Below are 26,360 nucleotides of genomic sequence, written 5' to 3'. Positions count from 1 at the left end.
TTATCCATCTCTGGAAAGACAGCTACAGTCAACCGATGTGCAGGGTGAGGGTCACATGACCCACAAAGCTGGCATTAATAGTTAACTGCTACTGTAAAATTGCATGTTGTTGCGCCACTACTAACCAAGAAAAGGGGAATGGTCAGACGTGGACTGACCATCAGGAGGTTCGGGAATTTTCCCAGTGGACCGGCCTTGTCAGGGCCGGTCTTTTTTGCCGAACCCCGGCATAGCCTATATATAGATATTCAGTAGGTCATCTTAGCTGCAGTGACATGGTTGGTGCAATCCATAATAGCAGGTAGCAGTTGCCATCACAACTGAAACTGAAGGTATATAGCACTCATTGACGAAACATGGTTAGAAAGAGAAAACCCACAGCCAGCAGTGCAGAGAAGGTGCACCAAAAAAAGAAAAAGGTTTTGATGGCTGACCGTGCAAAGTGTGCTAAGATAACGGATTTATTTAAGCAGTCTGCAGGTGATGATGAGGACAGTGGTGAAGAGGCAGAAACATCAAAGAGGAGTGAGCAGGGAGCAGGTGCTTTGTCATGCTTACATACTAAGTGCTGTGAACTTAAGCTAAATGAACTAACTGAAGAACAAAATGTTTTAAACTTGGGGTTTCAATGCTGGAGTCCTGCTGCAGGTTTAACTAGTCAGACTTAGTGTACAGACATTTAGAGACATTTACACTGAATTTCACAAAAGTGTTTTCAAAAATGGTCATCAACTCCGACTGTAAATGGGTAAAATAAACATGCACATTTGATCATTTTCTTCTAGACTACTCATCAATTCTTTTTTGCATTATAGCCTATGAGGCATAGAATATCTGATAGCCAGCCCAGAAATAAAAATGATTTTTTAAATACTTATTCTACAATCAAACAAACAGGTGAATGTGGCTCTGAACAAGAAAAGATTAGGATGGAGGAGGAGGGGGCAGGAATCAGCACAGATCCAGTGAGAGGTGCGTGCTCGATTGAATGTTATTGTGTGACTGTGAAGTAAATTAGAGCACAATGCATCATTCATATGATCTGGTTGGACTACTTTATTCAAGTTATTTATTATTGTATTACAAGATTAATGACAAGTATGTTGCATAATACACCACATATGTATTCACCTATGTCAAGGTTGGACTATTCATCATGAATTTAATGAATACAACAATATTTGATGCTAATGTCAGACAGTCCATATGACGTCTGTTTTATGCATTTTAACAAACAGATGAACCTGAGTCAGACAGGGATAGTTTTGAGGAAGTCTTTACAGGGACCTCTGTGGAGGCAGGTATGTATGACAACCAGCCAGTGCCACTGAACAATAGTTTAAAAGTAATTGAAGCATAGATATGTTTTGCGCTCTTATGTGGTCTTATTCATGGAATAAAACTATTTACTGGTCATCTGGAAAATTCACTTTTTGTTGACAGTCCACGTCTGGCAATGGTACTTCAAAATAAAAGCATTGTCCTGGAAATTCGATACATTTCAAAGAAATGGGGTTTTTTGGGGGGTCAAACCTTTGGGCCCACAAGTACATAACCACTGCTGTAGATGACAAATAAATAAGGCAGTTGTGTTGGATAGTTTGAAAACTCTGGTTTTGCTTCATCAATCTGTTTCCAGTCCATGTGTGCCTAACTTATTTTCAGCTTGGAATGTGTAAAGCTGAGCTGTGTCTGATGTGTAGTAGCAGCTAGGTATTATGTACCATCTCCACTATCCATCCATTGTTGCTTTTAGTGATTTTACATAATCCACCTCCATTGGAGGCACGAAGAACAGAGAAAAACCTTGCAATAACTCACAAACTGCAATTCCAGCCTGCTGCAAACAGTTGTATAAATGCACCACATGTGTACGGGAAATAATATGTCACATTTGCACCTGAAAAACAAAGTAAATCTGGACCTAAGAGTCTGCAGCAACGCTTGCTTATTAGCAAATCTTAGCATATGTTGGCCTTTATGTGTGGAGGACTGAGGAGGCTCAGACAATGATCAGTTTAACCCTTGGGTTGGCATTTATTCAGACACCATAAACAACCTCTCAACACCTAGCCCAACCTTATTATATACCTCTCACTGAGTAATTAGGATGGACTTAACCATCTGCAAGGGGGTTTTACTATGCTCACATACAATATTTGGCCAAACAGTTTTTTTATATATGATACTATTCCCCTCATAAATCCATAAACAAATACACTTCTCATTATCTGCATTCTACGTGGCTTCCAGAAACACATTTAACTGACAAGATCCATAAGTTTTGTAGGTATTTGGTCAGTGAATATCTTTGTTTATTAAATATTTTTTGAAATAATATAAACACAGTTTCCCATAAGCCCTCAATCACTGTGGATTAAACATCACCAGTTTGACAGAATGAGACTTGAATTACAGAATGAATCTTGTTAAGATCGGTGTGTTGCGTGATTTGTCTGTCTGACTGACTGTTACTGCTTGAGTTACAATAAGAAGAAATACAAAGGACTTTTAGACAGCAGACATTTTGTCTTGGAAGGTGTAGGACACCTTGGATGATTCATACATAATTCATAGTAAAACAGCCTTTCTTTAATTTCAAACTGAGAGACATGGAAAATACCTCACCCCTGGACCCTGAACTGCCAAGTGGGTGTCTGTTAGCAGGACATTACCCAAAACACTGTGACAAAATGGAGGTTGAACAGACCTCTTGAGAGACCATATCTGACCAATAACTGAATTATGGCCTGAACTAAAAGCATAATGACCTCTGGGGTCATTTGAACCAGGAGAAAGTATCAGCAACTCAGTAAACATGGACAGAGACCTCTTATCTCACCAGACCAGAGCCATAAACTCTAAATCACATTCCTGAGGATTTTTGTGAAGTCTCCCTGCAAATCTGAGCCAAGCCTGAATTTCATGTAAATTAAATTAAATGTCTAATCATTATGCAAGTAACTACCAAAATAATGCTGGACCTGCCAAGATGACGCCTCAACAACGACGAAACACATCAACAGTAAGGCATAACATGGCTTTGTGATCAAGGGTTGATTTCGAGCCACTCTTGCTGAATAATTTTCTTTATTTTTATTTGTATTATCATTCATAGGCCTTATTACTTGTATTTATTATCTTATGCTTTATCATGTGTCCTCATTAATAAATGTCTTCGTCTATCCTAAAAGTGGTTGGTTGTTTTATTTGAGCTGCAGTAAACAGGTCACTTACAGAACTTACAGCTATGAGACTGATTCATTGACCAAATTGAGAATTAAATTCAAACTGTAATGTTTCCTCTGAACATTAAAGCTTACTTCTAGGAGGTGGTGCCCACAATAACGAGGTAATTTATTAATGAGGTACTAATACTCACTATACAGGCAAAGCTCAGGTGTAACCAATGACATTAACGATGGCTTAGTCCCATTGAGGTGCCTCAGTATGATCACGTCTGTGAGCCAGCATGCACATTACCCATGCCCTGAAACTGGCAAAGCTAAATGGGATGCATCCATTGTCTGTTAACATTATTAATTACACATGCATTTCCTGCCATGACACACCAGAAAGGGCTGCCATGGAAATTACTGCTGATTCTACAACAAACATTCTTTCTGCTTCTATTTATACTGCAACTACTACTACTCTGAATTTAGTGTCTTGGAGGACAGAATAATTCCTAGTTTTGTTTCTTGCCATGTTTTATCGTCTCTTACTGGAGTGGATAATTAACAGGGCCTAATTAAACATTCTCCTGAATTCCATACTAATTTTGGCATTTGACGTTCAGTTATACATTTGTGTTTTGACATGCTGCTGCTGGAGATTCCCTGAAGTCCCTAAAATGAGGTGGAAAATCACCTAATATCTGTTCTCAGTCTAACCACCCCCCAGATGAAAGCACAGAGCTGTTTATCTTGATGACAAATATGCATCCTAATTTAATAAGCACAAACTAATTAGGTGATTGTGGAAGAATACTAATTATTTTCAAAGTCTGGGGCATGGATAAATTTGTTCTGTTTGTCAAATCCCTTTAGATCTTTTAGGCTAATGTCACTTGAACAAAGTTGTATAGAAAATGCGCTTCGAGTGGAACTGCATTACAGTACATTCACTCCTTGAGTAATACAAGACATGCAGTCATCTTTACAGAAACACAGTGAAGTGACATTGACAGGCAACAATATTTTAGCACACAAAGAATAAAATATGATCAACAAAGATGCATTAATTGAAATCCACTGTCAATCACCGTCCTTTTACATGTGATGCACTTGACTCTAGTTTGTATTGAGACACTGCACTGTGTTAACTCACAGATGCCAAACGGCAGCTGGAAACCTTCCCTGGGAAGAATTATGATGGAATTATGACAGAGTCCAGTTGGTGACTCAATAATCAATAAATCCTTCATAACTTGCCATTCAAAAAGTCAGATGATGCAGCATTGTAAAACTGTTTAAAACCCAATGCTTTGAAATGTTCTAATAACTGACCAAATAATAAATATATGAAAAAATATGCATGTTAAAACTGTTACCACATATGAAGCGGCAGCCAAATATGTAATAATATAAATAGAGGATTTGTGCTCACAACTATCAATCAAGTTTTTGTACAGAATATTCTCCTAAACATCTATACATGTATTCCACATCAAAGGTCTGAGCAGTATTTCCTGGATATTTAGCAATGCTAGTGGCGTGGCTCTAGGGATGGCAATGCTGGTATGTTGGTTCGTCAGTCAACCACTTTAGTCAAGACTGAAATATCTCAACAACTATGACATTTTGTACAGACAATCATTTTCCCCAGAGGATGAACCCTACTGATTTTGGTGATCCCCTGACTTTTCACATAGCACTACCATGAGGTTGACATTTGTGGTTCAGAGTGAAATATCTCAACAACTATCAGACATTTACAACTAATATTCAAGGTGTCTAGAGGATGCATTCTAAGTACTTTGGTGATTCTCTTATTTTTCTTCTAGCTCCACCAGCAGGTCAAATTTTTCACTTATGCCATGATATATTTCACCATCTAAAATGTGTGCCAATCCACCATGTGGTTGGCTTTTTTGTTCTTTATTGAAATGTCTCACATGTGATGCATGCATATCCATATTGTGCACAATTTTTGCTGCCAATTTTCGGTACACATCACGATCCAAACTATATTTGCACATCACCCAATGAGTTCATTGGCAGAATTAAAATAATTCTTCTCTCATTTAAAGATTTTTTTTTTTTATGACAGATGCATATGTGACTCTTCCTTCTTTGAAAAAGGTTAAATGTGTTCCTGCACTGTAGAAACTGTTAGATATTTGTATTATTTGGTTAAGTGTGTGCTGCTGTTGGTTGTCTGTAGGACAAATATTAATCAAGTGGTTATGCCTGCCAGTTAAACATGATGATGATAGAGGGGATAGGAGTGGAAACAGAAATTGAAATGGTGGAGCTGGGTGTGGGGTAACAGCTACTACTACTGAGGAAGCCCTCTTTGGACAGCCTCTTTTGGGGGGTGTGGGCAGATAAACAGAGCAGCCTGGGGCATGATGGGAAAAAAGCTTTGTAATAGCAGAGCATATCCTCCTGTCCTCAAGTGCAGCTTACCATATTTGCATCTCAGCTGCATGTGCTTTGAAGATTGAAGGATTTCTCTGGGTTTGGACATATAACAGGGATTTCTTTTCCTTTGCTGTCAAGCAGTCTAGTATGTACATGTTTACCTGCCCTGTGCATGCATGTACTATATGTATGTGTACATACTGTGAAATGTAAAACATGGATAATGAGTCAGTAGTTAAATCTGTTTTGCATAATCATCTTCTCACCTTTTGTTTTTACTATATATAGTCATACACCATGTACACTTGAGGATAATTGAAGCGCAGTGTTTGTTTATTTGCAATATCTATGCAGAATATAATGACAGCAGAGATTTAGCCATTGAGTAATTAGAATGATTAAGTAGTGAAAGACTCATATTGTGTCATTACAATGACAAATCTCTAAACTTGAGGAAAAAGCAAAATTTAAAGTACCTTCATGAATATGGCAAAAAAAAAAATCAAAGCAGTAAAATGAGGAATGTTACCACCATGCAGAAAATGTGCACATTTTATGTGCGCAAGTTAATTATGCCACTTCAGAGGAGCTTGTGAAAGGATAAGGAAAGCTGCATAAATTTAGCTGTAATCCAGGCAGGCAGAACTCATTTGCAGGGATGGTCTTATCTGGGCACTGCAGCTTTCTCACAAAATTAACCTTGGATATTTGGGCCCAATTCAGCCAGCGTTTGATTCTCTCTCTCTCTCTCTCTCTCTCTCTCTCTCTCTCTCTCTCTCTCTCTCTCTCTCTCTCTCTCTCTCTCTCCCTCTCTTTCTCTCTCTCCCTCTCTCTCACTCACTCCTTCACTCACACACATTCTCTGCATACAACCCTTCCCCATATATACCACTACAACCCCCCTCCCCTTCACTCTCCCTCTGTTTGTCTATTGCTCTCTGCATATTACAATGTGTGAGTTAAGAGTTTATCTTTGCAGTTTGAGGTGAAATCAATAATAAATATATAAGTGAAAAGCATAGATAGATAGATAGACAGATAGATAGATAGATGGATAGATGGATAGATAGACTTTATCTATGTAGCAAATTTCATTCACAGTGCTATAATTATCCAGTTGGTACTATGTAAAAGCAGTGGGTCCCAGGACAGAGCCTTGTGGTTCTCCATATGTAATGATGGATAGATGGATGGATGAATAGCTGTGAATAAGCCTACATCATTGCACATTTAAGCTTAAGAAATTGTTGTTCTGACAGCAGTTCTGGATAAACTTTAAGCCACCTCTGAAGAACTGAAAAAGTAATCGAATCAACTAATTTAGTCATCCATGCATGAAGAACAAGGCCCAGGACTTATCCTAGCTTAGCATAGATACTGGAAGCTTGTGGTTCCTAGAATCTCCAAAAGTAGAATGGTAGGCAGAGTCTTCAACTATCAGGCTCCTCTCCTGTGGAACCATCTTCCAGTTTGGATCTGGGAGGCAGACACCCTCTCTACATTTAAGAGTAGGCTTAAAACTTTCCTTTTTGATAAAGTTTATTGTTAGGGCCAGCCCAGGCTTGCCTTGGACCAGCCCCTAGTTATACTACTATAGGTCTAGACTGCTGGGGGACTTCCTATGATGCACAGAGTTTTTCCTTGCCGCTGTTGCCAAGTGCTTGCTCATGGGGGAAATGTTGGGTCTCTGCAAATTAAAGAGTACGATCTAGACCTGCTCTATGTGAAAAGTGCCCTGAGATAACTTCTATTGTGATTTGGTGCTATATAAATAAAACTGACTTGATTTAACAGTGAGAAACTGCAAGCCATACCAAACTCAAAAGCTCTGTTATTTACATGTTTTATCTTGTGTACTTATAATTGGGACGTTTTAGTGTGTTTCAGTTCATTTTGGTTTCTGTCTACAATTTACTGTTTTGGCTCAGTCTCACCACTCTCATCAACCTTGTTTCCAGCCGCAGCAGGCAGCTGTTTTCAGTGACAAGGCTCTGATAAACCAACTATACACTACCTGCCCAGCACCAAGCAGCAGACAAAGTTGGCAACTAGCTGGTGAACATAGTGGAGCATTTAGCAGCTAAAGAGACAAATATTTTTTGATACCAAACCAGAGCTAAAAGAGAGTGAATGTTTGTCTAAAATTTGTCGACTTCAGTGGGACGATCATGTTGCTCTGGATCTGCTGGATGTGTTAATAGACAACTGTTTGCTAACATATTAGCCATATCAACTTTGAAAGATGATAATATGTTATATATTGTGTTTACAGCTTTTGTGCTGCCCCCAAGTGCCCAAAAAAATCAGTTAATGCAGATTAAAATATTGACCATCACTGTTTGGCAGTATGGTTCTCCTCTTAGACCCCTCTATGTCTTCTAGCTACTTTGCTAAAGTACACCAGCATATCAGCGCACACTGAAGCCTGTCACCATACCAACACAATAGCACCTGATGTCTTTGATTATATTACTGATGATATGGTATCAATGGATTTGACATTCCTGTCACCCTCTACTAAATGTAAGTGCTTTTCCAGAACTGGAAAATTCCCACAGCTTTGCTCAAATCATACATTCTCATTCTCAGCCCCCTTACAAACTGGTAGTGTTACATCTGCCCTCATGGTTGCAGTCATCCGCCCCCTCTTCAAGAAGCCCACCCTGTACCCAGAAGTTCTTGCAATCTACAGGCCTATCTCCAACCTCCCTTTCCTGTCCAAGGTGTTGGAGAAGGTGGTTGCTTCTGAGCTTCAGGACCACCTTAAACACAACAACCTATTTGAAAAAATCCATTCAGGTTTTCATTCAGCAAACAGCATTGAAACAGGTTTGCTCAGCATCATGAATGACCTGCTGATGGCAGCTGATACAGGGTTCCCTTCTCTCCTGATTCTCCTTGACCTGAGCGCTGTATTTGACAGTGTGGATTACACTATCATCATAGAGCACCTCCACACCACCATTTGGCTGTCAGACTCTGCTAATTGGTTACAGTCCTTCCCTTCCGGTAGAACTGAGTATGTCTCACCGGGAAGATGCCGGTCTAGATCACTCCCTGTCACCTATGGTGTTCCACAAGGGTCGGTTCTCGGCCTCATCCTGTTTACCGTCTACATACTCCCCCTTGAACGTGTCATCAGCAGAAATGGGATATCTTTCCATTGCTATGCTGATACCTAGCTGTACATCAAAACTGCCTCAAGCCCTTCTGCAGCTATGTCCCGCCTCAGCACCTGTCTTGAGGAGATAAAGGCCTTGATGAGCACAAATTTCCTCCAGTTAAACAGCAGCGGAACTGAAGCTCTCCTTATTGACACTCCACATCAGGTTCAGTCATCTCCCATACCTCATTTTACCTTTGACAGCCAGGACATCCCCCTTTCCTCCTCAGTCATTAATCTGGGTGGTAGGTTTGACCCTCAGCTGACTTTTGATGACCATATAAGACATCTATGCAAAACCTCTTTCTACCATCTCAAAAACATCTCTAAACCCCACCCCTCTCTAACCCTGTCAGATGCAGAGAAACTTGTCCATGCCTTTATCTCCTTAAGACTGGACTACCGCAATCACCTTCACAGGGATCCCTGGCAGGAGCATCCAGAAACTCCAGTACATTCAGAACAACTCTGCCAGGATCCTGATGAGAGTGCGAAAACATGAACACACAACAATTCTGTTTTCATCGCACTGGCTCCCTGTCTCCTTCAGGGTTGACTACAAATTCCTGCTACTCATATATAAATCAATCAGTGGACATGCACCTCCCTACCTACAGGAACTGGTCACACCAAAAACCTCCACCTGCACTTTCAGATCTGTTAGCAGCTTGCTCCAGGCTCCCAGTACTAGGCTCTGCACCGTGGGGGAATTAAGCCTTCTGCTCTGCTGCATCATGCTTGTGGAACAGCTTTCCTAACCATCTGAAAGCAGCACAGACCCTAGACTCCTTTAAAAAAAGGTGAATCTAGGTGATTGGTGCACACGCATAGTCACATGATACAGTCACATGACCAGCAGGTAATCAAAAAGTGATAAAAGTTCACTGGTCTCAGTAGAGAGTCCACTGACTTTGCTGCACGTACCTCATTGTGGTGGACTCTCCCTCTCATGCAGGGTGATGTGAGCATCCTGTCCATCACAGAGGGAACCGGGGCAAAAACTGAGGCTTATACCTGACGTGACAAGCTGCTGTGGCTATAGAAACCTGGAGATATTGCTTTAGCACTGGAAGTCTCCCTCCCTGCTGCTGCATTAATGTGCTATGGGAGTTTGTTTGCCTTTGCAAAGGACCAGACCAGCCACTGTTTTCTACTGATATTTTACCTTTTTGTTTGTTTGTTTGTTTGTTAGTTTCTTTGATTCCCAATCCCAACTGGCTGTGTGCTCAATGGGTATTATGACCATTATATTGGCATTTGAGGCTTACCTTTAGTGTAGGCTAGGCTAGGCTTTGAGTGCAAGGCTCCTGTTGTATGTTATATTTTTGGATGGTGATCTCATGTAATGACAGTTGCTTTCCTCTCCCCTGTCTTAACAGCTTGACTCTGTACAAAGTCGCGTCCGTGCTGACACACTGCCTCCTTCTTGTGGTGAGAGTGCATCGGGTGACACTTTGTAGTGGTGTGTATACTTAATAGTGACACTGCATGGTATTCTGTTGTGGATAATTTAGATATTATGTGTGTAGTGCATGCTTTTTGGTGTCAGGCCTGTTGTACCCTTCTTCTGCCCCCACCCCCCTCTGTCTCCCACAGTTGTCTGGTAGGACGGTATGCACAAACAGACCTGACCTTCATACCTTGAGGAAAATTAACTCTGATTTCCCCATCTAATTAATTTATTGTCTTGCTCACCTCATGCCTTTGGCATTTTAATTGGGATTTTATATATATATATATATATTTGTACTATTTTGTAATAAAATTCAATCTATCTTTGTACAAAATACGCCTCTTGTAAATTGGCCCTGTTCAGAGACGAGTGTGTCACATGACACTCTGAAAATATTGAGGGTTTAAGGGTTCCTCCTGCCCCTTAGCGGGAGGTGGCGTAGTTTTCTGTACCAGGTACTACATATTCTTTTTATTCTTTTTTTTCTTTATCTTGTGTGTTGTATGTTTTGAATGTTGTAGCACTTTGAGATTCTCTACAAATTAAAAGTGTGGTACAAATGAATTGTATTAATTATTATTATTTATGATATATTACTTGTTATTGATGATTATTGATATTTCTATGTTTTTTAGACTTTTACACACATTATAGATAGACTACACATTATATTAACATGAAAATATCATCTGCACATATTTGAACCCATCATATGGAACAATGGTGCATTACATAAATACAATTATCTGTACTATTACATTTGCACATTCAATGTATTGATTATATTGTGAACATTTGTACATTCCCAGTCAATATTCTATTACAATTACAATTCTTTTTAAACTCAACAGCTTTTTTCACTTAGAATATATTTTTACTTATATTTTAATTGTAAAATTGTATTTATATTATTTATATCCCCTGTCTTTTGTGGTAGTTGTATTTTGTCTTGCCTTCTATATTTTGGTCGTTATGCACCACAACACCAAGGCAAGGCCCATTCCTCATATTTGCAAACCTACGTGGCAATAAACCTGTTTCTGATTTATTGTTCCTACATTAAATGTTTGAACTTAAAATGGAAAGACAGGTAGAACTAGAATTCTTTTTATGTCTTTTTTTTTTTGGTGATTTGTGAATCATTACTTATGTCCTCTTCCTGACAGAGATAGTTTCCCATTGTAGCATATCTGCCTTGATCTTTCAAACAGTCCTTTTATACAGTACTGTGCTGTGGTGTCAACTGTATTTAGTGCCAAAGTGATAGCAATCATAAAGTATAATAAGCCATGAATAAGTCATAAGCTCACATGATGCAATAAATCTTGTCAGCATCTGGGCATGTACCCAGTGAACTTAAATTAGTTGCCTTTATCACTGTAATTGAGTTCTGCAAGAGAAAGACACTTTCAAGGCATTCAAAATTATTGAATTGTCATTTGTCTTGCTGCACAAGTGTTTTCTCCTCTGATGCTGACAAGGTAATCTTCCACTAGGTGCTCTGAAAGTGAGTGTAGAAGCCGCAAAAGGTTTTTTTCCAACTCTGACGCAACCCATAATCCTCGCTGCCTGCTCCTCTCACATCGTTTTAGCAATGCGTCACCTGGAGACTGATGGTCCTGACAACGTCACCTGTCCCCATCTGTAACACTAATGTCCCTGTCAGGTGATGCCAACAGAAAACATAAATCAGCCCTTCTGCCGGGCTGCTAATGGGACAACTCCTAATGTATGTATATCCCCCCTCAGATTCATTTTGTATGCTGGAAACATATGCTAATCACTCCTTGGTGTCCGTGAGGCATGAGTCTTCAAAGTCAGCCACAAATCTAAAATTAAGATATTTTCTTTCTTTTTTTCATTTTATTTTCAAAAGAGGCTTTAGCATGCCAAAGCTGCTGCACACTCAAACTTACAGTATGTCTGTGAAGTTTACTGTCTGTGGAGTGAGCAGGAGGTGTGTTCTGTTGTTCTTGGCCCAGAGCAAGTAGAAAAAATGTACTGTCACTTTTCTGTAATGTCAAAACTGTCATTTATGCAATCACCTTTTGAAAACACACTTGAATATAACATTCTACATGCGCTACAAAACCTGTGTATTTTACACACTTCACACACAAATGTATACTTGCATTTTATTGCATTTAGAACATTCTTGTTTCCTAAAAACTATATACAGTATCTGATTAGAAAGGTAACAACTCCCTGAAACAGAATTTAGACTATTTCCACAGTCATTTGACATTTAAATTCCCCTTTTAAATGCAAGATAAATAAAGCCACCAGCAACAACATCAGAATCTTAATTATTACAATATTATAAAATACATTGTATGAAAGCCATAAATTCTTCAATAAAACCAGGTATTCAAATATTGTCCAAGTATCAAACAGTAGTCAACACAAACAAATAAAGGCCAGGTTAAAAAAAATAAATTGAAAGGAAATAGAAAAGAAATAACTGTAAAACTAATAATAATATTTATATTTCATAAAAAGCAGATACACATGTAGTTTAGAATAAGAACAGAATAGCGAACGTTTTGCTTTTTGTTTTTGAATTATGGAAACAAAAACCTTCATTGGACAAATACATTTTGGGACATAAACTGCTTCAGAGGTCTGTGTGTTTGATATTGAGCAACGGTGACAGATTGAAGAGGGAAAAATGCAGCACTGATCAATTCCACAGGTAATATATAATTAAATGGTGAAACCTGAGGTTTCTCATAGCAGTACAATAGAGACCCAGCTATGAAGAATGATGATACACCTACAAAGCTCTGATTAGTGGATCGTTTCTCTAAGTGATAGAAATACTGTAGCTGCCAGTGGGCAAAACACCAGACCTATTTGAATTGCTGAACAAGGTTATGTACTTAAGATGTATTTTAGTCATTTCCATTGCTTAATGTCAAAAGTTTCCATCCAACAGTAGCGCAATTATAACCGAATTTCCAGAAAATCTGCAAAGAACATGCTAATTAATGTGTATTTTCAACTAATGGACCCTTGTGGTAGTCCAGGCAGGCACAGAAGTCTGTTTATAGTCACATATTCAATACTCCCTCCAATCATGTACAGTACATCCACGACCTGCTTCTCACAATATGCGGTCTATATAAACATTTAGCGCTCATTCAGCCTGCCTGAGTTCTGCCCTTGCTGATACACTGCTGCCTGCTTCAGAAACTCCCTCCACCTCCCCAGCCTCCTCCTGTATTAGCATTCAGTTATTTCTGATGTTGAATGTTTCTTTCTAATGTGTTCATGTTCATCAAATGTTGTGTATCTCAGGCTCTGTCGGGGGGGGGGGGGGGGGGGGGGGGGGGGGGGGGGGTTGCGAGTGCAGGGACTGTCTGTGTTGAGTTTGCTCAGATTTGTTCCAGAGCATCACATCAATCAATCAATCAATCAATCGTTTAATGACCACACGACGGAGGTCAGTGGAATTTGCTTTACATTGCAGTTTTTTTCTTGAGTGACTGTCCAGGCTGCTGTACCATGAGCAGAATCACACTGCCAAACTAAAATGCATGTTGTACCAATAAATGGTTAAAGCCTCAACGTGAGCGTCCTGACTGACCGACTGTTATGTGAATATTTGGAATTGGTTTGTCAAGATGAACAGCTGGTGATGCTAATTTTCTGTTCAGGTGCGATAAAACCATGACAGAAGAAGAGGGCACATTAAGATGACGTGATTAAAAAAGAGATAGTCAAACCTCAAACGGTGAAAAACAATATAGAAACATGATGGAAATATGACATCTATGTTTTTTTCATGTATTCATTTGAGGAAGGTTTTTCGATACACCGATCTTTCCACCTCAGCCAAGTGTTAAAACTATTTTTTTGCATTTTCTGTTTCCACTCTGTTTTTTTATGCGCAAATTGAAAATTTGCATAAAAACAGGTGGATGGAAAAGCACCTAATGTGATTTTGAATGAGGTTTTCTTACTTCTGGAACAGAACCAGGAAGTTCCGGTCTCATTTAGGCCTCATAATGTACATTAGTAAAACCATATTAGAAATACATTACTGTGATTTTGCTTCCTCAAGGTGCAGACACGCTGGATCTGTTGAAGTATGTGAAGTCAATGGATCCTATTCATTTTCTATGGAGAGCAGGAGATCTGCTCGCATGGTGCATGATGGATACGACACAGAGAGTTGACAGACCGCCCGCCGTATCTGAATTTGCATAATCACGACTCGATCTCAACTAACTCAGCAAATGAGTCCGTCTAGCGCAACGCACTTGGTTCACGAAATTCAGATCAAACTGTCAAACTAGGCAGTGCTGATCAAATATGAATCAAGATTCCGTTACTGTATTGTCTATTTCTCGACTCAAATGTTTTCAGAAACATATTTTAGTGAACTGTTTAGCTGTAATATGAGAACGTTTTTGACCATTTGAAAACTGACAAGCCAAAACCCAAGCACCGCCCAACTCTCAGTACATCACCCACCGGCTGGAGCGTTCAGTAGTCTGGTGCGACCAGATGCGTCCTCGCCGGAGGCGGTCTGTCTGCACCATCACACATGCCTCATATTATTATTGAGCGATTTGCTCACTATTAACCCACATTCACCGCTGTGATCTCGCAGGTCACTCTCTCACCTGTGAGTGCTTTGACATTTCAATTTGCCTCTTACCTCAAAAAGAGGTCTTCAACCAAATGGACTGCTTTTGATCCTCTCAGATGTTTCCTATAGTAAAGTATGATATACGAGCATTGTGGCTCCCACACTGCTGCCTCATTTATTCACGAGGGAGTTATTAGTCACCAAATGAGCTGAACTTTATTCAGTCAGACTTGGAAATTCACTGCTAACCGTGCTGAGAAAATGTAAGAACTCAAAAGAAGATTGTTTAGGACATAATGTTCATATTCTAAGACACTGGGACATCTTTGCTGAGCATGACTTCATGACAAAATGAAAGCTTGTCTACAGAAAGATCCACCCAAGTTATTTCTATGGCAGTACAGTACGTGCATAGTAATGAAAAGAAGAAGACAGTTCCTCGCTTTTTTTTTTTTTTTCTCTAATTGGACTGAAATTAAGTGGAAGAAATTGCGAGACAATTAACTGTGCTTTTTTATCAGGGTTGCACAGTCTGAAGGAGGTTCAGTGGTGGGCCGCCTGCGCTGCCAGCCACAATCTTTCCCTCTGCTTTTCACAGCCTTTGTTTATCTCATTTTTCAATTAACCTCCACGATTTAACTCCCTTCATAAAGCCGGGCGCATGTTTGCTCCAAAGAACAAATAAAATGGTCTCTTTCTCTCTCCCTCTCTCTCTCTCGTGCGCGCTATCTTTTCCTTTTTCTGTTTCTCCGTCTATACCTCTGACTCCCCTCTCTCTTGGCTGCGGTGTTCTTTCAGCCCAGGATGCTGAGCTTCACAGCGCCTTGCAGGGTTTTAGCAGGCATGAGGCTGTATGTGTCAGATTAAAGAGGGGAAATCTGTGGCGTGCAGGGAGAGCTTTGTAGATATGGCAATTTGGTGAGATCTTCCTCTTCTCTGCACCCTCCCTCCCTCCACCCTCCTACCCCCTGCCTTCCATTTGGAATAGACCACTAGAGGGAGGGTGGGGGAGGAGGGGAAGCTGCCGCTGCCGCCGCCGCTGCTGCTGCTGCTGCTGCTGGAAAGCCTGGACAATCTTTCTCCAGATCTGGTCCGCCCTGCCACTTATCAGAGGGATTGGAATGCATGTTTATTTTAGTCTGACTGTTTCTGACTTTGCTTTCTAACTCGGCTGATCTTGTAGAATTTTAATTAAAACTCGCCTCAGACAAACTGTCCACTGAAATTATTCGAAGTGAAATTAGAACGTGTCTCGCTTTCACACCTGAGATATTTGTCAATGCCTGTAATGTAGTTTATTGATTTTATACAGCACAAAAAATGTGAAACTTCACCTGAGAGAGTAGCAATCATTCTGTGCTGTTTCACATTGCGTTACTACTGGGTAAAAGTAAGAGCAGAAAAAAAAAAAGACAACCCCAAGACATGAGTAGCCTACTCCGTGATTAATCATTACTAATGAGGAAGGAGGCCCAGGAAATACACAGCAAATCAAAATGAATTAATTGCCTGAAGAACATAGAGTAGTAGAGTAATTGCATTACTTGTTTTGAGTGTCACAGGGGTGCCGTTCCCTTTCGCAATCAAAGGCCAGTTTGAAAATCAAATACAATACCATCTTGGGGCTGCGCCGCTTCTGACAAGGCTGATTGAATGAATTTATTACCCAGTGCCCAAAGAAATGCACATTGTTTGCCAAAGTAACCCCCCCCCCCCCCCCCCCCCCCTCCTCCTCCTCCTTCTCCCTCCACTGTAGGGGGAATGTTTATCAGTGCCGCAGTTCCATGGTTATGGATGATGCAGCGAAGGTTGTCCCACCCCAAGGAGCCCAGGCGCTGCTTATTTCAGCAGAAAGCTTCAGTGGAGAGCGGGCGTTTAGCAAGCATAAGCACAGGACATGGTGGATGTGATGTCAACAGAGGGCCTCTAATAGATCAATCTGACCCTCCCAGATAAATCTGGGGTTTTATGATCTTGAACAGTGCACTGGTCCTGCTCCCACTCAGCAAGTCTGAGATTGCGAGGGAAATTGCTTGAGGAATTAAATGAGAAGTGACTGTTAAACGTTAGCATGTTCCAATATAAACTATTATTTACTCCCAACATATTCATCAAATTAGCATGTTCCAGAGCGCTCTGAAGAGGGCTCTGTGCTGAAATGCGTAAGCATTTTTCTAATGTGATGTGAGCCAAATAAACAAATGAAATGTTAGTATTTTGTCCTCCTTGACTAGGAAATTTAAGATGTGCTACCTTTTTATATTTTTGGAGCATGCTTACTGGATTTTGGGTTTAGCATTCCGCTGAGAATCCCATTGTTGAAGCGCAACCTCCTTCTCCAATTCAGTGTTCATTAAATTATTAGACTGATTCAAGTAATTCCTCTAGTAAGTGTCTGTATTATCTGTAATATCCATCACACTGACACATCACAGCTGTGATAGCAAATGAAAACATATTTTAGATGCAGTGGTTGTCTTTACCTTTTCCACTGGTTTCTTGTTTTTAACAGGGAAAACAAAATAGAAGAAACAAAATAGTTTCAGTTCTCTCTTCATCATACAAAAGAGTTAGATTGAAATATCATACTAAAAATATGATCCTTCAATTATCAGAAGTGGGTCTGAAAACATAGTTTATTTTGACTATTACCATAGGAGAGGTCAGTAAAATCAAAAGGATTTACTAATCATTTAGAATCTTTATTGTTCTCCGACACTCACTTGAGAAATGCTAGATGTAGCACATTTAAGCTGCATTAGCTGATTTTTTTGGGCACTTCGGGGCAGAAAAACAAGCTGGAAACATCATATCTGACCTATTATTAGCATACAAGGTTGAGAAACAGTTTACACATCAAGCATACACATAAGAACATTAGTATTTATTTAGAGTTGTGTTTGTGTCCACCTATGTAATATTATGAGATACTCCTTTTAGCTTTGTTTTGGTCTGTACCTGAGAAAATATCTGTCTCTTTAGTTTCTAAATTCTCAACTATGTTCACCAGCTAGTCGCTAACTGTTGAAGTCGTGTACAGTGGGCTTATCAGAGCCTTTTTTTTTCTTTTACTAAAACAGCTTCCTGCTACTGCTGCAAACTGGAAAAACCAAAATAGAATTGGTGATAATTCTCTGTGAGATGGTCAATACAAGTGGCACCTCTCACATTACATTTAGGGATTTGATCCATTGTTTATATGAAAAAGATTGTGTAGTGCAGCTTTAAAGATGTAACGACACAACAAACTGTATTTTATTAACATTGTGTTTTTGGAGAACTCCAAATAACATGATAATGTTAATAGCTAATAGCATATTAAACCTGAAGTTGCTTGGTAAAGGTGTCTTTATTTGTGTACTGGTGACCTCTGTGTTCAAAGACATTCCAGTCTTCTATCCCTGTATTCAGCTTGATTCTGTTCACGCACCAGTGAAAAAGAAGGGAAAAAAAGAGCAGCTAGAGACTGATTACCACTCAGGCATAATCCCTTTTCTCTGATCTCCCCCGATTTTGGTTTAATATATATATAACAGGAAGGAATTATTCAAATAAAACTGCTCAGTGGAATTCTGTTCTGTACCTGCAGGCGTTTGGAGGGAGGCAGGGGAGGAGAGACGAGGGAGATAAATTGGAGGAAAGTATTGAAATGGCCTCCAAGGTTTCTGTCCGTGATATTTTCCTTCTTCTCTGACTTTCTCTTCTGCCTTCCCTCTCTCTCTCTCACACTCTCTCTCAGCCTTTCTGTTTCTCGTATGTCAGTGGACATCTTAGCTACTTTAGCTCATATCCTAGCTAAGCCTGGTAATTGACTCTGGGCTGTTTGGGCTGATCTCCTAAATCAGACACTGGAGCAGAGACCTTCAGCCCGCTGAGCTCACACCCCGGCTTTGAAGTAATAACTGATAGGCTGCTGATATTCGGTCAGCACGGTTAGCATTCATTTATAGGAGCATCAGAACAACATCAACATGTCTCAGGACTCAGGCTTGTCAACAGAGATAAGGGAGTGCTACTAAACATGCAGGTATGTGCATTATACATGTTCTGGAGGAGATTATTTTATTGTGTTTACACCATATAAGAAATATGTAGCTAACGTAACCTAATCTTTATGTATACTAGCATATATAGATAAAACTATTGATTAACCCTTGCTGACAGCAGGGTTTCACCTTCTGAGAGGCCAAGGCGCCAAAATAAGATGTTGGTCCCCATTGTGTATGTATAAGTTAATACCAGTGTTGGGCAGTAAGGAATTACTACATGTTACAGTAATGTGATAGTTTGATGGACAGTTGTGTGCTACGTGCTCGCTTGGTACAAGGCCTGGAGGTGTGGGGGCACAGTTAGTCACCAACAAAAGAGGAGAAATGTGACTTCTGGTGACTAATGTTGTCTTATTTACATGTTGTAGCTTCTTAGCTGGCTAACGTTAGTCACTGGTAAGCCTCCATTCAGGAATCAGCTGGTTTAGTTCAGAGTTGGAGGCTGTGAGAACACAACAGCTTCACTGAGAGGATGGGACTACATGCAGTCACTACCTCATACCTAAGCTAACGGGCCGGGGAGAGCAGCAGGTAAGCCAACTGTCAATCACAGCTGTCAATCAACGCCCACACGGCAGTCATCAATGCTACTGTAAATCTTCAAATCTTATTAACAGAGCAATAATTTCCAAAATGACCACCAGCACATTTATGAGAGGACCTGAATTTAGAGATTGAGACCATAATGACTTGTTGAGAAAAATGATTGACTTAGTATTTCTTGAGAGAAGTTAAGGCTTTTTGAATGGGCCATTGGTGGCACTTTAAGGTACATCTGCATTGACTTCAGCCTCAAGCCGTAGTAGTTACCGCACGGTTAAATCACAACATCTCTGTCTCTTTTTCTACATGTGTTAAACACAGAAGATGGAACATGGATGAAGCACTTTTGAAGGAGTTGAACTGAGTAACAACTGAGGTAACAAGCGCAATAAAAGCTGAAATGATAAAGGCCTTAAAATTTGATTTTAACTCAGTGCCATTCTACAAGAAAGACCCTCCTGGTAGGTATGTAATACCTCTACTCATTCAGTATATATTGTATATATTATGCTTTAGTTGTACAGTGCAGAATTACGGAACAAATATGCAATAAATCAAATTACCACAAACAGTTGCCTTGGAACCTTTAGGGACTCCGGGCAGTTGTCTGTTTTGCCCCACTGGTAATCCACAATTTAATACAGAACTTCTGAGAATCCAGGTAAAATATGTTTTACAAACGTGTGCACACATGTATTTATTTTTTGTGTGTATGAACTTTTAAAAAAATATTTGTGTTAATTCACTTAATTCTTTCAATGCATCAGTTTATTCAATTTATATATTTGTTAATTGCATCACTCAGTGATTCACATATTTGGTTCTTCATACATTTTTTGTTTATTTATCCACCTGATAATATACTGTATATTTATTAATTCAGTTACACACATTTTGTCTTTCATCCTTCCACTTATGTATTTTTTATCCAGCATTCATTCAGTTGTTTTTTTAATTTGTTCATTCATTTGGTAAATTGTATATTTATGCATTTAGTAAGCCATTGAGTCAAACATTTAGTGATTCATACATTCATTATTTATCTGTTTATTTATCCATCCATTGATTCAATTATTTATTCATTCATCTTTATGAATACGTGAATGAATAAGTATATTTATTTTTTTCTTCATCCTCACATTCATTAATTTATAAAACAATTTATTATATTTTATGTATTCATTCAATCATCTGTACAATCATCATTCGTTCATTTGTTAATTTATAAATCATTTATTTCATTCATTTCATCACAGTTTAATTTCTGCAGACACAATGAAAATACACCGTGTTCTTTAACTTGATCATACAGCATAGACTGACAAAAAGGCCCACAGTGCTAAACATGCAAATAATGTGCTTAACCGTTTCTCTGTACAAAAGCTACCTGATTGTTTAAAACAGCAGTGAGTCTCCCAGTGTGTGAAGCTAGTGGAATGCTGCTGCGTGCATGGTGATGATGCTGGCAGTCAGGTACAGTGATGGTACAGCTGGAGAGTCCTGCATAATCCCTCAGTGTGAAAAGCCCTGCCACTGGCAGCTCATTTTGCTTCGGTGGTATCAGTTTGTGATACAGCCTCCCTCTGCAAATCAAAAACTGTCCCTCCAAAGCTGTTTATAAAGCAAGTGACAACACATCCAAACATGGCCAGGATTAATGTAATTTAGCCAATGGCATGTATATGCGGTGATCTTATGATTGTGTTTTGATTGTTTTATGTTGTATATCCAGAAAGTAATAAGAAAGTATCTGACAGGTATGTGCAGCTTGTTTACAATCAACATTTATTTTCTCAAACTGTTCTGGAAATACTTCGTTGGGAGACTGGTGAACTTTTAAAGTAATATTACTATAAGAGATGAATGAGATGGACATAATGTACTGTACCTTAAAGCCACTGTACGTAGAACTTTTTATTTCTGACTTTGGCGCCCCCTAGATGAAGAATCTAAACAGGCATTGTGGCAGACAGCGATGTACTCTGCTTTTAATGAATGAATTTATCTCTTACAATCCACATGTAACCTGTGCTGTTTCTATCAATGACTGAGAGGAGGGTGACTTCCAACAAGGGCCCTCTTCTGGGCTAGAACTGGTTATACTGGTTACACCCCTTACATCCAGCTCTGTTTGTTCATTATTTCAGTGGTTCACGTCTATTGACCACATGCATTTCAGGAACAAGGAAGTGCTCCGACTCTATTGTTTTGTTACTGTTATTGTTAAAATTCTTTAATATTTTTTAAATTTATTATTGAAAGCTTTATTCTCTATTTTGTATGTTTTCCTGTAGACAGCTGATCTGTTGTTGTACACTGACTAACTGTTTTATCAGTATTTTCCATAAAGTATTTATTTAATCTACTCCCACTTAGTTCCATTGGTGGGGAATCACTATACAGTGAATTCTATTTAATACACTGACTGAGTGAACACTACAACCCGACACAACACAACCTGGAACACTTTTCAAAGGCACAGCACGATAAAGATGTCACATCGACATCAAATCTATCCAAAATCGATCTAAAAATGTGCATACACAGTTTTAAAACTTTTTTCACAGCTCTTGCCCTTGGTTCTATTGGTTATGATAACATGGTTCTCACCAAAAGCAGTTGCTGGAATCTCAAAACATAGCAAAATTGTGAAAAACAGGTTGTGAACAAGACACCAGTTTAGCCAGCTGCCACTCTTTTGGAGTTAAAAAACTGAAATCTTGCTAATAATCCTGCACAGGCAAGTACAGAAGGTCACGTTGACACTGAACCAGAAAATCAGTGTGTAAACTGTGATGGATATTTACAACAGACCCTCTTGGGGTCACTGTTAGCCTTTGTTTTCTCTTCTCTTCAAATACGTTTGGCTAATCCAAACTAACCTGGGTTAGGCAAACATATTTTGGGGGTTATTTTGCTAACCCCCAAACCTGTCTGATCATCTGACCACTTGTGTTCAGATGTTGCCGCATTCTGATATTTCAGCAATTACTTATCATAACCAATAGAACTATTGATCAGAGCAAAAAAAAAATTAGAAAATTAAAAAGTTGTAAAAAAACAATATTTTTCCCTTTATATATATATATATATATATATATATAAATATATAAGATATAAAATAATATATATTAGCTTTAATAATGCATGCTGTACATAATAATTGAACTACATGAATACTGATTCACAAGGGAGCCTGTGTTGAAGTGTAGAAAACCCAGCTGCAGCTGATAAAAGTGATAATGGATAGGTTTGATTTGGGGAGGCTAATGAGCAGGCATGAACAATAGTCAGTATTGTTTGACAGTGTTTGCTAAACTGGCACAGCTTCATAAAATCTTTCCATCATTGACTTTATTAGCTGCAGCTTTGATTGTGGATTTTTTTTTACCCCAACACCACAGCTCTGACTATCACACAACCATATCTCAACCCCAGATAACTGTTCGCTCAGTGTGCTAATTACACTGGTTATTAATAACACTGGCAGGCACTATCTTCAGCTGTCTTGCAAGCGGTAACTAAGAGAATGATCACAGTTACTATACTTTTCATCCCACATGACGTCAACGTGGCATGATGTTAACCTCACATTTCTTTCCACCAATCGGAGTCGTCTGACTTTACAATTCGGATGAAACAAAGTAATTCAGCCTTTTGACCTGATGGTGAAGATCTGAACAGAGTTAAGACATTTTCACAAGGTTTTGGAGCATTAGCATTGTTTGGCTGTCATAGCCTGCACCAATGCTGCATCCCACCACCTCCCCGATCAGCAGTAAGTGTCAGGACAGCTTACAGGTGAGCAGTGTGGCAGTAGGTATGGCAGCAGAGCACTGACGCCTTGAAGGAGTGTTGGATGTTGCAGTGAGAGGAGTATTCCGTGTGTGTGTTGCGTCTGCCTGAACTAGCTTGAATGCTACATTTGTGTGAAGAATGAAAAACAGAAAGCTTGAGAGAGCAGTTTCTACTTTCTCACCTCCACACGCTTGTCAAATTTTGGAAAGTTACAAAGAAATTTCATACACAATGCATAGCTTTTTCTGAGTTTTAACTGCATCTCATGGTCATCATCCAATGAAGAACTATGGAAACTATTTTGAAATGTAACAACACAAATGTTGTCATGATGTGATCTCATTCATCCAGATAATCCACCGTCAAGAAAACATGAATAATCTAATGGAATTAAATTGTAGAGAAGTGACTCTTTCAGTTGAGTGGATTATTCATTCTGTCGAGATGAAATTCAGTTCATGAGGCCATCATGTAATGTTTTCAGAACTGACATGATTGCTTCATATTTTCTCTTCCTTCTGTGCCCTTTCCAGTGCTGTCTGCATGATGCATGATTTTTTACTTTAGTGTATTGTGTCTTTATCATCAGTATTAAACATGTCAACCTGAATCAAGGAGTATGGTGGCTTCCCAGGCATTTATCCTGATGTGATGCCAGCGCTGAGAGACCAGGGAATCAACTTCCTTTGGAAGAGCTGTCTAGCAGTCCACAGATAAAGAGAGAAAACAAAAACAAAGCTGAGGCTGAACCTGCTGCCAGCACCCAGCTTTACTCAACCTGCCAATTAACTGATTGTGGGCAAGCGATCAGCAGCGGCTGGCAACACGACCACTTCCACCTCTTCCATGTCAGAATCTGCTTCAATCTGTTGTCCTCTCTGAAAATAAATGAAACTAGACAAACACAGCTCCATTTTACAGTCATTCACCATTTCTTTCTTTTAGGGCATTCCCGAAAGCTGCAGCTCGTAACCAGAGCAACAGTGTACATGCCAGAAATGTGGAGAACTGTAAAACCAAAAAAGGGTGGGACTTTAAAGGAACCCTGTGGAGTCTTTGGCACAATGGAGCGATGTTTTGATGGGCAGGTTGCAGTTTTCTTTGTATCTGGAGCACACACACTGGGATTTATATGTACACACATTAATGTGAGGGTGGCACAATTCGCATTTCTGCTGACAGTTTCTCATTATTTCACTGATGGAACATTGGTGTTGGTATTGCCACGAAACACAGCAATGTGACAGCAAAAGGCAGAGAAGAAGAAGATTACTAGCAAGCAAACATTGATGCGAGGAATGCAAGTTTCAAAATAGTTTTGCTCCACTTGGGGGCAGTGGAAGGAGCTGAAAACACAGCATTAACATATGGTTGGTTTATAAAATTGTTCTGGCTAATGTTTTAGCAAAAAGTTGCCTTGCCCAGCAGGCATAGAGCAATATTATTATTCATTTGGAGTCATGTTTGTGTCCACTTGATAAATGTAAGTCAAATATTCACTCTTCTTTTAGCTCCGTTTTGGTCTCCACCAACTCAGCGGCTAAATGCTCCACTACATTCAGCTAGTTTCACTTTGTCTGCTATTTGATGTTGTGCAGGTAGTGTACAGTGGATTTATCAGAGCTTTGAAGCTGATAGCTGATTGCTGCTGGTGGACACATGCTTGATGAGAGCAATGTTTCTGGGTTGGAAAACCAAAACAATGAGCTAAAAGATGGTTAAAATCTTATAGCTGAGGGGAACTGCAGAGTTGGTGATAATTGGGTTTGTGTGAACGACAAGTATGCCCAATGGCCAGTGCACCACTGGCCGTAAGCTACTGTTGCAGCTGCAAAAAGGTGGACTAATTGTTTTGAGCATCACCCCGCAAAATTACTCGTTTCATTACCAGAATTTGATCCATCCAGTCTGATAACATTTGGAAAGTCTAGAGGAGCCGCACGATTAACAGCTAAATGGCCAGCGCGGGAATGTCGCCCCCGACATGAGATTTAAAAGCTATGTATACAGTGAAATACAGAGAGATTTATTTGGCGATGATAGGCTTTATCAGCATTGTGTGAACTCATTTGGCAAGGGCTTGAATGTAACGGACATTCATTTATATGTTCCACACTGCAGGTTTAAAACAGGAAACTCCCATGATGGGATACAACATCTACAGCTGTAGCTACCAATTAGGACACAGGGGTCAGGTACTTGATGGGATTTCTTGGAATTATGGGGATTTATTGAACTGGGAAGTAGTGTACACTGCACTATTACACAATAATTACATAATGTTTTTTCATGACTGATTCTACTTTTTTAGACTAGATATCATTAAGTCTTACCATTTTAGACACAAAAAAAAAATTGATTAAAATAAATGGGATTTTGTACTTCTGCACCAGAATACCTGGGATTGTAGAGATGGCTTTGAAACAACAGATTCAATTTACAGAAATATAGTTAAATGCATAAATAAAATGTGAAATTTTGTGATTTTTTTTTCAAATACTAACAAAATTCCACATAGTTTGGTTGATGGTCAAACATTTCTTACGTGGTGGGGTTGTGCTGGGGGATTCATGACTTCAGTGTCTACAGCCCTGAATGTAACTTCTACCAGGTTGAATTCATTTATTCTCTGCAGTGATTTCTAATGTGATAAAATGTAATACATATCTGGACACTGCATTGTTTTTAAGTGGCTTGTTGAACATCACATTCAACATGCAAGCAGTTCTATCTTTTAATATCACTTTGAATGATATTAAACAACACTAAGCTGCTATGTGGAGTTCCTGTAAAATGTTAAAGGTGTGTGGGGGGCAAATCACTTCTGCTTAGGGAACTAAAAAGGCTTGTTAACAGAAGAAGGTTATGAACCCTTGTGTGTGTGAGGAAGCAATTTGGGCCACAGAGAACTGGGAGAATGACGCAGTGTGTGTATGACATTATATTCCATGCTCTGTTTGCGTGTTGATATGATAGGAGCTTGCTTTTTATTTGCTCTGGCTTACATCAGCCTCTGTGTTTGCAGTTAGATTTACTGCCCTCTGCAGGACATCTGTAGAGGGCACACCACACATAAACGGACACCCACGCACCCATCCACACAAACATAGACATGACACACACGTGATTCCCTTTTAGCCTTTTGGCAGTGGTACAGTAGATGCACATCCTCTGC

General features: G+C 39.4%; 1 long non-coding RNA gene across 2 annotated transcripts; it reads left to right on the top strand.

Annotated features, from left to right (window-relative positions):
- The first annotated feature begins 18,393 nt into the window (after positions 1 to 18,393).
- LOC121912578 lies at positions 18,394 to 24,141 on the top strand. Of its 2 annotated transcripts, XR_006100110.1 has the most exons (4): positions 18,394 to 18,822; positions 19,213 to 19,375; positions 19,709 to 19,852; positions 23,775 to 24,141. It is a non-coding gene; the product is annotated as an uncharacterized LOC121912578 (long non-coding RNA). The 2 variants fall into 2 exon arrangements; XR_006100109.1 differs by lacking the exon at positions 23,775 to 24,141 and having other exon boundaries at positions 19,709 to 20,109.
- Positions 24,142 to 26,360: the final 2,219 nt, after the last annotated feature.

This window comes from Thunnus maccoyii, chromosome 15 (genome assembly GCF_910596095.1).
Source record: "Thunnus maccoyii chromosome 15, fThuMac1.1, whole genome shotgun sequence".
In the NCBI taxonomy this organism is placed as follows: Eukaryota; Metazoa; Chordata; class Actinopteri; order Scombriformes; family Scombridae; genus Thunnus; species Thunnus maccoyii.
This window is presented reverse-complemented; position numbering and strand designations above follow the sequence as displayed.